Source organism: Sturnus vulgaris, chromosome Z (genome assembly GCF_052056855.1).
Source record: "Sturnus vulgaris isolate bStuVul1 chromosome Z, bStuVul1.hap1, whole genome shotgun sequence".
NCBI classification, from domain to species: domain Eukaryota; kingdom Metazoa; phylum Chordata; class Aves; order Passeriformes; family Sturnidae; genus Sturnus; species Sturnus vulgaris.
In genome coordinates, this window is record NC_142283.1 from 46,457,350 (window position 1) to 46,469,578 (window position 12,229).

General features: G+C 40.5%; 1 pseudogene; it reads right to left on the bottom strand.

Moving 5' to 3' along the window:
• Positions 1 to 767: 767 nt before the first annotated feature.
• LOC148219830 (uncharacterized) lies at positions 768 to 7,824 on the bottom strand (annotated as a pseudogene).
• Between the last annotated feature and the right edge of the window lie 4,405 nt (positions 7,825 to 12,229).

Here is a 12,229-nt window from a genome sequence, read left to right on the forward strand (position 1 = left end):
AAGATAGCAAAGTAAAGTAGTGATCTCTGAGGAAACTTTGAACACGTGCATGGAGAAAAGTTGAGGGAAAAAAAAACTATAACAGTTTAATTTTTAATGCATACAGTATTATTACAAAGTATCTCGCTTTTATGCAGTAAATGTTCCTCCCCAACACAACAAGAGAAAGAAAAATAAAAAGCACCTGAAATAACCTTGAAAAGAGATTTTTAAATTCTGTTTTTATTTTACAGAACTTCAGTACATTTAGAAGGTCATAAAGACTATTCTTCACTGTGTGCAAACGTGTAAATGAGTCTCAGAACTCTGGGACATACTGCTACATTAGCAAGTGCGTCCTTAAACAGCTTAGGAGTTGATTCTAGCCTAAGAATAGAAGGGGCTGAACCTGAAAAAAGTTACTGAAGCCATGGGATCTTCAGCCTCAAGGAGTTCCCACCTCAACTACCCTCAGTACAGAGGTATATTTACAATTTAAGCACAAGTATCTATGCAGGTCTCTGTGGCTACAGTCATTAAGCAGCTTGCTTGCAGTTCCATGTCCTCAACGGAGACAATAACAATTGCTCTCAATCAGTGATTTCTGTATCAAGGAACATCAAACAGCCTTTTGCAAGGCCCAGTTGCAGGATATCTGAGGCAGCCCCTGTCACTGCACTGCAGTAAGCAACGCTTTGCTGCAGGGGAGACCTGAGTGTGAGCAAAATTCCCAGATTGTATGCCTTACAAAACACACAAAAGTAGGCCCAGTGCTAGATTCAACTGTATCAGTAAGGGATGAAATACAGGTAAGTCCAAAATAGCCGTTCAAAATGAAAACTGGCAAACACCGATGGCCGGCATATCCCCTGCCTTTCACAGCTTCCAGACAGCTCGAGGGAGCCAGAGTTCTGCTGTGACAGGCATCTCCCCATTGCCCCCTTCCCCTTCACTTCCCTGGTGCCAGGTGGTTTTCCTTCGGAGGAGCCAAAGGCCAGCCCGAAGTGCAGGGCCCTGTGAGGACGCTGTGGGTCACGGATGGCTGCGCTGAGGCCCAGGGTCGGTGTGGGTAGGCCGGGGCCGCCCTGCAGAGCTTCCCTGCTGCGCTCCCACACCCTACATCAAACACACGTTTTTCCATGAGTTCTGTTCCTCTGGTGTTCCTCTGGGAGGGATGTCAGCGAGGCCTCCGGTGCAGATGAAGCTGACAGCCTTAAGCCTTTCTAACCACGGCTATAAAGCCCTGCAGAGATGCCGAACACACATCCAATAGAATTCCTGCTGCTCTGGAACAGGCTGGGGGTGGAAACTAATCCCACCCACAGCAGTGGCTGAAAGAAAACCAGATACTTGAAACTAACTAACCCAAGATCTTAAACTAGGGGGAAGCAGCCTCACCCAGGACAGCTTTGCTTTTCTGTGGCAGCTGCTTGTGCTCCCACAGCTTGATGCAAAAGGCCTCAGGAGCCAAAGCTGCTTCTATGTTGAAACCAGCTCCAGACGGGCCAGTGAGTGCACTGAGTGGTGTCACCAAGTGAAATAAACGCCACTCAGACTTTCTAGGTGTGATAATTGATAAAAGATTCGTGCTAATCACAAAAGCCTCGGGGTTTGTATAAACCAGAATACTAAACTCTGAAGTGAAACATGGACACTAGATAATGGAAATTATATGATAAAATAATTCTGTTTAAATCACCTTGTTATATTATGTTGTATTATGTTACATTATATTATGTTTTCCAAATGAATTGTATCGGCTACCAGCTTGCAAAATCAGACTTCCCAAAAAGCCCTTCCTGCCTTTGTCTGATCAATACTGCCTGTCTCAAGGACCAGACTCCCAGAACTTCTCTGGTGGTTATCTACAAGGACCAGATGGCTATCTGTGACTGATTATCGCCCAAAGGCTTTGTGTAAGGATGTTGATTCAACCACCACTGCTTGTGACAAGGAAAATCAAAAAAATTGTTGACTACAATGAGAAACCACAGTATAAGAAGAGGCTGCAAACCGAGGTTCAGTGGAGCATGGAGTGGGTGGTGACCCCTCACGTTCCCCAGCGCACTGCTTGCTCTTTCTATATCAAACACAGCAATCTAAAATTTTTGCTGAATAGCGAGACTTTTGTCTCTCATTTATAACATAGGAAAGTCAGCTTGGCTTTATTTAAAAAGCATCAGAGGCGAAAGCCCAAGATAAACTCAAGCCCCGCTCGGCAGCCCAGACAGGAAAAACTGCAAACAGAAACAACTGTGCCCACTGCACAGAATGTTCCCTCGCATTCCAAGTTTCTCGGAAAGACCAGGAGGCTGAATGGTCGGGGGTCTTTATACCCCTTGGTCTTCCCGGACTGCTGCGTTTCTTGATTCTCCTTCTGGTTGGTTCCTTTGTCAGTCGCCGATTGGTTCTTAGGGAGGCACAATCGGGACCAATCATTTCCTGAGTAGCTGTTCCCATTGGCTGGCACATAGTCCAATCGAAGTCCCAGCCGTTGACTTCGCACCGTGACATAATATTCTGGAAAGTTCCAAGCACCCGTCGCCCGCGGCCATCTTAGGTCCTTCCCGATTGTTTATAACAATTGACTAACAACTTATAACTTTTAGCAATTAACCTACAACACACCTGATCAACGATATAACATTAAATAACATTATTGCAGCACTCGACAGGCCCAACTCCACTCCCAAACACCAACCCATTTATAAAGCTATTAATTAACGATATTAATGTTATTAATTAACGAGATTAATCAATATTAATCAACAATATCAATTAACGATATCAATTAACAATATCAATCAACAATTTTAATTAATTAATTATCCTTAACTTTGCCCCCAAACATGAACTCATTTATAACACCAAGGATGTACCTCACCAAATAACCAACCAGGCTTCAAACAGAAAGTTGTCAGGAAGACTGAACAGAACTGTAGATCAGGAGCTAAGTTTAAACTGGCTTCTCTCACTACTGGATTACAAAACTTTTTTAAGGCAAAACTGATTTGAAAAAAAAAATACTGATCCACCCTCAGTGTCAATATATCTGTTTTGCAATTGTTTTTGCCTGTCAACCATGTAGAAGTCTGTCTGACTGCTCTAGCCACCTACACTGATGTCTGTTGGATTGTGTTGTGAATATTTACAAGAAACGAGAATTGTCTGTTAAAACATTGCACTGGAGGGGTTCTTAATTTGTGCTGCTGATGCCTTAAAATATTGTAACTTTTACTCCTATTTGCTTTTCTTCAGCACATTGCTCTACCTTTTTGCAATTTAAATATTATAAATGTTGTAGTTTGTCGTTACAAATATTATATATAATATATATTACATTATTACTGTTTTCTCTTTCTCTTCTGTTTGTTTTTAGGATATCACATGCTGTACAATGTTGCTCTGCTTTAACTGAAAACGCTGCAGATTATTTTCTATATTCATTTACTGTTTTTGTCAGGAATAGAGGTGGGCATTGGAACCGTTCAGTTTGCTTTGAAAAACATAGTACAAAAAAAGCTGCTAAGATAAAAGAGTTTAATATATATAAATATATATATATATATATTCTTTCCATATAATAATAAATTATATATATATATAAATATATTAACATCTATTAATATATATAATATATATTATATAAAAATATATTTTAAAATATCTATTTATATGTGTATTATATATTTTTTGTTTGTTTATTTGTTTGTTTGTATTTTTTTCTTACTGAAGTAACTGTAAAACACACTTTCTCCAGCTACATGCAGCAGTGTATATTGTGCACAACTGGACAAATTGTTTTGTTGAACAGGGTAGCTGTTTGAACACAAAGCAGAATATACAAATAATACTTGCAGTTTTAGGCCAAGCTTAATTCTGTAGCTTTTTGAACAAGAAATACCAGAATCTCAGTGTGATTTTAGTAAAAGATACAAGAAATTAAATGGAAAGACAGAATCTAGTAGGCAAATAAAAAGGAGCTGCTTCATCTAGAAGCTGTATAAAGCTTCGTTAGAGATGATGCCTTCTGTCCTTTCATTGGACAACACTAGAGGAGTTTAACCCTGTCTTCTTTGAACTCACTATCAGATATTTATGCTCACTGATATTATTCATTTGTAAGTAAAAGTAAACAGAACTATGCAAACAGTAAATTATCCTCCCTGTGTTCAGCAGCCCAAAATGCTAATATAAGATCCAAATAATGAAGGATAGTCTCAGCAAATACTTTAGAAGAACAGTTTGCAAATTATGTATTTGAGTAGTGTATATCACTGGATCATAAAGAGTAGAAGACTACTTGTGGTTCGGAGGTAAATAATGAGTAATGCATGGTGGATTTTTCTTTTGTTTTAAAGTCATTTCAGTCAGGAGTCTAAAGTTTCATAAAGCTGAGTGAACAAAAAAAGAAGTGTTCCTGGAAAACTTTCATCTTGATTGAGTGCTCACTCTATTAATGTATCTATGTCTGTAATATGGCGCATGAATGTTTTTCTGTAATTTTGAGCAAGTGTTGATAGATTAGTGTTTAGATTGATCCTTAAAATGATCTTTTGATAGAGCTCAAAGTGTGTTAATATGGAGTTCTGCTGATCTGCATTTTGTCTTGAGAGTAACTTGGATTTTTGTCTTTGTCCCCTGTATCACAGGACTTGTCCAGATACTCTACACCTTCTCTTAGGATTGTGCCAAATCCACACGCAAAAGGCTGATGTTTGAACTTTGTGGTTGGTTTCTCATATCACAGAAATAGGTGGTGTTTCCTTGATGATGTTTGTAGCAGAGGTAAGATCCCTTAAGGAAATACTTCATATTTTGTCAGACCTGCTCTTTTATTCTAAGAGAAAGAAGATGTCTTTTGTGAATGTAGTTTTTACTTCTTTAGATAGTGAAGATGGTTTTTGATTTCAAATCTGGTTTCCAGATTCTCTCCTGTCTTCATAGCTGATTAACTAATGCAGAGAATATTAACCGTGAAAAATGCGTGAGTGTCTTCATTTCATTCCATTTTAAGTTTGGAAAGCTCTGCTCCCAGGACTCCTGGGAAGATATGATGTAGAGGAGTTATTTTGACAAATACAATGCTACTTATGGATACGAAGTGTTTAGATGCTGCCTATTTAAAAATTTCTTTCAAATTCTAGCTAGATTTTCTGGTGTGGAGAGGTGGGGTTTTGGATTTCTTCTGGTGGTGCTGGTGGTTGTGGAGGTCCTTGGGTTTGTTTTTATTTAATCTTTTAACTTTTAAGTAACTTTTTAAAGACATAATTGCCATCAAAAATTAATGAAATTTAAAAATTATTGTGATATAGAATCATGGAACCACAAAATATTCTGAGATGGAAAGGAGCCATCAGTATAATTGTGTCCTGGCCCTGTGCAGGACACCCCAAGAGTCACACCTAGTGCCTCAGAGCACTGTCCAAATGTTTCTTGAACTGTGTCAAGCTGGTGCTGTGACCAATTATTTGGGGAACTTGTTCCAGCGCCCACCTACCCTCTGGGGAAAGAACCTTTTCCTGATACCCAACCTAAACCTTCTCCAACACAGCTTCAAGCCATTCCCTCAGATTCTGGCACTAATCATAAGAAAAAAGAGAAGAGCAAAAGGGTAAAAGGGTAAAAGAGTAAAAGGGTACAAGAGTAAAGACAAAGTTGCAGACTTGCAATGAGGGCTCCCCTTAGTCTCCTGAAGGTAGAATAGGCCAAGTGACCTCAGCTGCTCCTCATACTGCTTTCCTCAAGGCACTTCACCATCTTCATAGCTCTCTTTTAGATGCTTTATAAAGTTTAATATGTTTCATGTGTTTTGGCACCCAAACCAGCCCCCAGCACTGGAGGTGAGGCTGCCCCAGCTCAGAGCAGAGCAGGACAAATCCCCTCCCTTCCCTGACTGTGATGCTGTGCCTGATGCTCCCAGGAGAGGGTTGGCCCTCCTGCCTGCCAGGGTGTGGATGCTGGTGAGAGTCAGGGAAAACAGCAGTTTGAGTTTTCCCAAGGGAAAGAATTAATAACAAAGTTTAGCACCTGGTGTTGTGGACAGGAGGAGTGCATGAAGAACGAGATGCTTTGGTGTCACTGGTTGGGGTTTTTGGGGTCCCTTTGGGATCCCTGAGACTGCTTCTGCAGCCCTCAGTGATGGAGCACATTCCCGAGCTTTGCCCAGATAGAATTTTGGCTTGCAGTGAGCTCTTAGACCAGCGGGGAAAAGAAACCAGCATATGTAGAAAGGCACAAATCCATAGTTTATTCTATAAAGGCATCCTATCTAGCATGTACCCACAGTTACTGTTTTACAGGGATTTTTATATCTTTTGAGGGTTTTATGGTTTGCATCAATTACCAAGGGAATCCTACTTTCTAACCAATCTCTGAGGGATTTACATTCAAAGCTGGTATATGGATGCTAAAAGAAAATTAACCACTAATATTGAAGATAGATAAGAGGGTCTTCTAAGGGGGAGGAAGCTAAATTCCTTTTGTATTCGTCATTTCACAAGCCATTTCTTATCTCTAAGCTATGGTTTTCCAAGGAGCTTGTTCTGAGGATGCAGGGAAACTTTCTTCTGTGTTTTCTGCTCCCTCCATAACTCCTCTCTCTGTATTTACTAAAAAGACACTTTCAGCAATTTTCTTAAAACGTTGAACAAAGCATGCAAACATAACTAACACAATGACAACTACGATTAAAATCCATTAAAGTCCCTTGACCAGAGATGTGGCCCACCCCATCAGTCCCCATTGTCCAAAAAGGTGGTTGAGCCAGTCTGGAGTGGTTTCTACTTTCAAATCCTTCACGAAGTCCTTCAGCTTCTGGATGTTTGCTTGGATGGATGTTGAACGTGAGGAGAGATTGATGCAGCACATCCCCTCAAAGTCTTCACAGCCATGTCCATGGGTGAGTAGCAGGAAGTCGATTGCAGCTTGGTTTTGCAGGGATGCATGTCTCATGTTTTCTTCATCCTTTAAAAGATCACTCAAAGCAGCAGATGTAACATTGGCTTGCTTACTGAGCTGACACCCTAAATGAGTAATTTCACTGAGGGCTTTTGCTGCAGCCACCTATAGTAAGAACAGGGAGACAGCAGCTCTTGTGGGTTTGTTCCAGTTGTACAATTTAGGGTCACAACTTTTATCAAATTCAGTGTAAGATCTTTTTTCGTGTTTTGATTCACTCTCCTTTTTCCAATTATGTAATAAGGTAATGTTGGGGGTGAAGGTAGAAAGCTTACCAAGGCTACAGGGTCCCCCCTGAAGGGGAGAGGGGATTCCAGCCCAAACCCGATCACCACAGATAAGAAACACTCCACGGGGTAATGTTTTGGGGTGGATGGAGGATTCAGAGAGAGCATGAGTGGTGTAATTGCACCAATCTGGATAACTGTAGGCTTTGTTGATGGGTGATATGTCTTTTCTGTATGTGTTTCGAATTTGCCTCAATCCAGGCCAATTTTGCTTTGGACTTTTGTAGTAAAATTTGACACAGTATGTTGCTTTGGACCCCAGCAAATCTAATTCTTGGGGTTCCTCAGGGGCATTTGGCAGTATTTTTATCCAACGGTCCCAAGTGTCAACTGGATTTGGTCTCTTACCAGTGGTGCGGAGGAGCTCTGAGTTCTGGACGGGCCATTCGTCTGCTACAAAGGAAATTCCTACCAGACATGTGGAAAGTGGGTTGTCAAGGTTGCCCATAGACAGGCACATGTTATCTTGTTTTAATATCTTTGCTAAAGTCACCCAAACATTGTGTTTGGGTTGGGGACTGATCCAGCTGAAGGCATGCAGCACAGGGAAGAGGATCCAGGCAGCAGTGAGGACAGGATCAACGGAGAAATTTTTCATCTTTGGACAAGGATGGGCCTTCTGATAGGGAATATAAGTAAAGTCAGTTATTTTTATGATGGGGGGAGAGAGGGTTAGGGTTTTCTTCTTCATCTCCTTCCTTTGTCCCTTCCCCCCGCTCTTTTTTTTTTTTGTTTTCTCTAGGGATAGGGAAGTGAATACAGGATTAGGGGTTACAATAAAATCATTGTGGGGGGACTAATACTAGGGTGTTTCAGTAGAGGTAGTAACATCTAACTAAAGGTCACTTTGTGGCCAGACTATGTCTGGCTTATGATTTGCCTGATGCAGCAGAGTGCTGCTTAGTTTTTTGTTTCGTCTGCTGTCTTGTGACAGGATGTTCTTTTCTTTGATGTGCAGGTGTTCAACGATGTCTTCTTCTCCAAGCAGTGCTGGTTTGGTTTTGAGGAGGTCTTATATTTGACTCTGGGGAGCTTTTGTTGTTGTCTGTTGGAGTAGCTTTTGCCGTGCCTAGGTATGGTTTTTTGTTTTTTCCTGGGCACCATCTTGGTCCAGATGGCAGGGAGATGCAAGCATACCCCCTTCCCCAGGTAATTAATTGGAAAGGTCCAGAAACCTGATGTGTTTCAGGGTCTTTCACCAGCACTGGTGGTTTCTCAGTGAGTTTTGCTTGGGTTGAGTTTGCAAAGTGTCAAAGTATTGGGGGGTCTGGTTCTGACTTGGTTCCATTTAGGAAATTGATGACGTAGAGAGCTTTGCAGAGTCTTTCCACTAGAGATAAAATTTCTGTGTCTCTTCGCTGCTGGTGAAGGACTCTTTTGATGTTTTGATGAGTTCTCTCTACAATGGACTGTCCTGTGGAATTTCCAGGAATGGTGTGAATGTGTTCAATTCCCCATTCACTGAGGAACTCTTGAAATTTGTGAGAGATGTAGGCAGGTCCATTGTCAGTTTTGATCTTTTTTGGAACTCCCAGAGTGGCAAATGCTAAGAGAAAATGCTTGATGATGTGAGTGGCTGTTTCTCCTGCATGAGTCGATGCAAAAACTGCTCCAGAGAATGTGTCAACTGACACGTGCACATACTTAGACTTTCCAAAAGGTGGGAAATGGGTGACATCAGACTGCCACAGCTGGCAGCTGTTCAGGCCTCTGGGATTGACTCCCGTACCCATAGAGGGCACTTCATAGTTTTGATACTTTGGGCATGTTGCCACAATGACTTTTGCTTGGCTTTTTGGAATTTTAAACATTCTCATGAGGGCAGGTACGTTTTGGTGGAAAAATAAATGTGACAGCTTTGCTTGAGCAAAAATGTTGGGGATGTTTGCAGTCTGGTTTTCTGTCACTAAATCCAGCTGTAGTCCACCCAGAAAGGAGTGAGAGACTTTTTCCACTTCTGTTCTGGATTTCAACGCAAACTGTTTCCACACCCCCACCATATTTTCTGCCTGCCACAGGAGTGGTGAGAGTTGGTGGTTTTGACTCGGTAGTCCTTCTCTCCACTTTCTTGTTTGGTCTCAAAAGCTGGTTTTTGGTGTGGACTAGTGGACATGGCTTGTGTACCTAGTGAGATGGCCTTCAACAGCCAGCTTGAATGAGAAGTGTGTGACCTCTGTTCTGTGGGAAAAGTACTTTATTTGGGGAATATGGAGTGTCAGTAAACAAAGAGCAGTGTAACACTGGCTGGTGTAAGATCCTTACACAGAAGCAAGTAGGCGATGAACTGGAATAGCAGGCAGTGATATGCAGTGAGCACTGACTGGCCAGCCACAGAGAATATTGATCATCAGAACAAAGCATAGTTGGAGATTGGGTAACTGTAACTAGGAGTGTGTCACAGAGGGAAATACTGGTTTCACTCCTGTTTAACATTTTCTTCACACATAGAATCATGGAATAATGGAGCTGAGTGCTGATGACGCCAAACTGGGAGGAGTGGCAAACCAAGGGCTGTGTTGCTATCAAGACCTCAATAGGCTGACAGAAACCTCATGCAATGAATACACACCTCATGCAAAACAAAGGAAAGTGCAAACTCTTGGAGAGGAAGAGTCCAATGCACCAGTTACTGCAGGAAAACAGCTTTGGAAAGGTCCTGGTGAGCAGCAAGTTGAACATGAGCCAGCAATGTGCCATTGAGGCAGCAAAGGCTAGGTACATTAGGAGGACTGCAGTCAGCAAGTGGAAGGAAGTGGCCTTCCTCCTCTTCCATGCTGGCGTGGCAACTCCTGGAGTTGTGGGTCTAGTTATGGTCTTCCAAGTACAAGTGAGGATTAATCAGAGAATTACTGAGGGAAGATGTTCCTGAAACATTTTTGGTTTTGTTTCTGTTTAAAGCCCATCCAGGCACTACTATCGGTTTTATAGGGTGCATATGCACACAAGCATGCATACACGTGTCTGCATTGTCTATGATCTACCCTTTCTATTTTTAAATAAAATTATTAAGGAAATACTTTTAACATTGGTATTTTCAACAACAGCAGACTCTTTGAGGGGTGAGAACAGTAGCTTTTGCTGGTTGAGCATGTGAAATGTTTTACAAAGCCTCATACCACATGAGCAAACCAGGATTTGACCAGAGGTTGAACCTTTTGGTTCCAATGCTGATTTTGCACCCATGCTTTCCTTCAAGATGTTTGGAATTACTTAGAATGATGGCATTAAGACTAACTTGGTCCTGCACTTCTATAGCGTGAAAGGCTGGAATGAAACATGGAATTGTTCCTCACTAAAAATTATGTATTTGATTTTTTTTATTTTTATTTCTAAGACTCTTATAATTTAAAGGCTTATTTGAAGATATATTGTCATTTCCACCTTTACACTTAGTAGCAAAAATAACATTGAAGTGGCAAGTTATGTAGGTGTGAAATAAGTCATGCCAGAAGCAGACATTCAGATATATGCATAGCAATAGTCCATATGGATTTATAAATCATTTAAGGGTTTTTTTTCTTCTCTACAGAATTTTTGATGGTTATTGTTAAATACGTTTGGAGCCTCTCCCTCTGTTCATTTAACTTTGGAAATGGAAAAACTCTTATTCTGAATCATATTCCCTGTCATCAGGGGAGAAAAATTCTCCAGAATGTGCTTTTAACATGTGGGATTTTAGAATGCATGAGAGCTGTTTCCCTGGTAACTAGCGTGGAAGATGGCTCTGAATCCTACAGAATATGAATGGTGTATCTGAAATAGCTGCTGGGTTTGGTGGCGGGGGGAGGGTGCTTTTTTCAGTTTTCGTTCCCCACCTCATCACCCTGGCCAAATTTGTTTCTTTACATACCCATGGAAAGATTACTTTTTTGTTGGTGGTTAGTAAAAAGTGACAGATAACACTTCAAAACATTGCCTGGCATAGATATCAAGAATGCTTATTGGTAAATGAACAAGAGAAGTGAAAACACATTTTATTTTTGGATAACATCCCTACAGGAAAACAATGACTTCTTATGAGTAGTAGAGATTAAATCTGCTTTGGCTTTTCCCCAGCTCTTGTCACTGCCTTGTAGGAGTGGAAATGGTCATGGATTTGTTTTCGTGTAACTATGTGCATTACACTGTGAAGCTAATTTCAGCATTTATTATAGTACCTCCATGAAAATGGTTAACAGAATGGGCACAGTAGTCCTTCAAAAGTGCTGAATTACTTTAAAGATTTTCTTTCCTGAAACCCTTAAAAATTCCATTTCTGGTCTCTTTCAGGTCTCTTTGAAAAATACATTCTGAAAAATTTTCTGCCTCTTGTAATTATGACCCTATAGTTTTGTTGTAACCTATGTGGCAGTCAGTATTTGGAAGCAGAGGAAAAAATACGAATGCTTGAATTGACTGGGAGGAGGATAATTGTATGACATTCACTGAAGTATTTGCATGTCACCTTTTGTCTTTGACCTGGTCAGTAGAATACATATGCCATATTGTGGCAGTTATGATTCAACAGATAATTTCCTGAAATTAAATCCACTAAATGTGTTCTGAGAAAATGCTTATCAGAAATGTCACTGAGAAGTATAATACAACTTACCTATTTTTTGAGTTTTTACAGTTTAAATTTTTTAAGCACATATAGCATTTTAAAACTTGCTAGTAATAACATAATCCCAAGAACTTGCTGGTATACAGCAATGTTTCAAAGACTCTCCAATGCTGCTAGAATGGACAGCTTTAAGATGTGATTATATATTTCCAGATATATAATGCATCACTATTTATCTGTTCTATTATCTATACTTTCTGTGCTACCAACTTTTAATTCTCTTTTTAGCATTTTTGTTATTCCTAATGTAACAACTATACTTTGTTTTCTAAAGATGCACCAGATGAGGTCTGAAAAGATACGTTCCAATTTGTGTGTCCAATTTATTTTCCAGCTATTTTAGTTAGAATGATACTCAGTCCAAGCCTGACTGCATATGCTGTTCCATCCTGAATTTCAA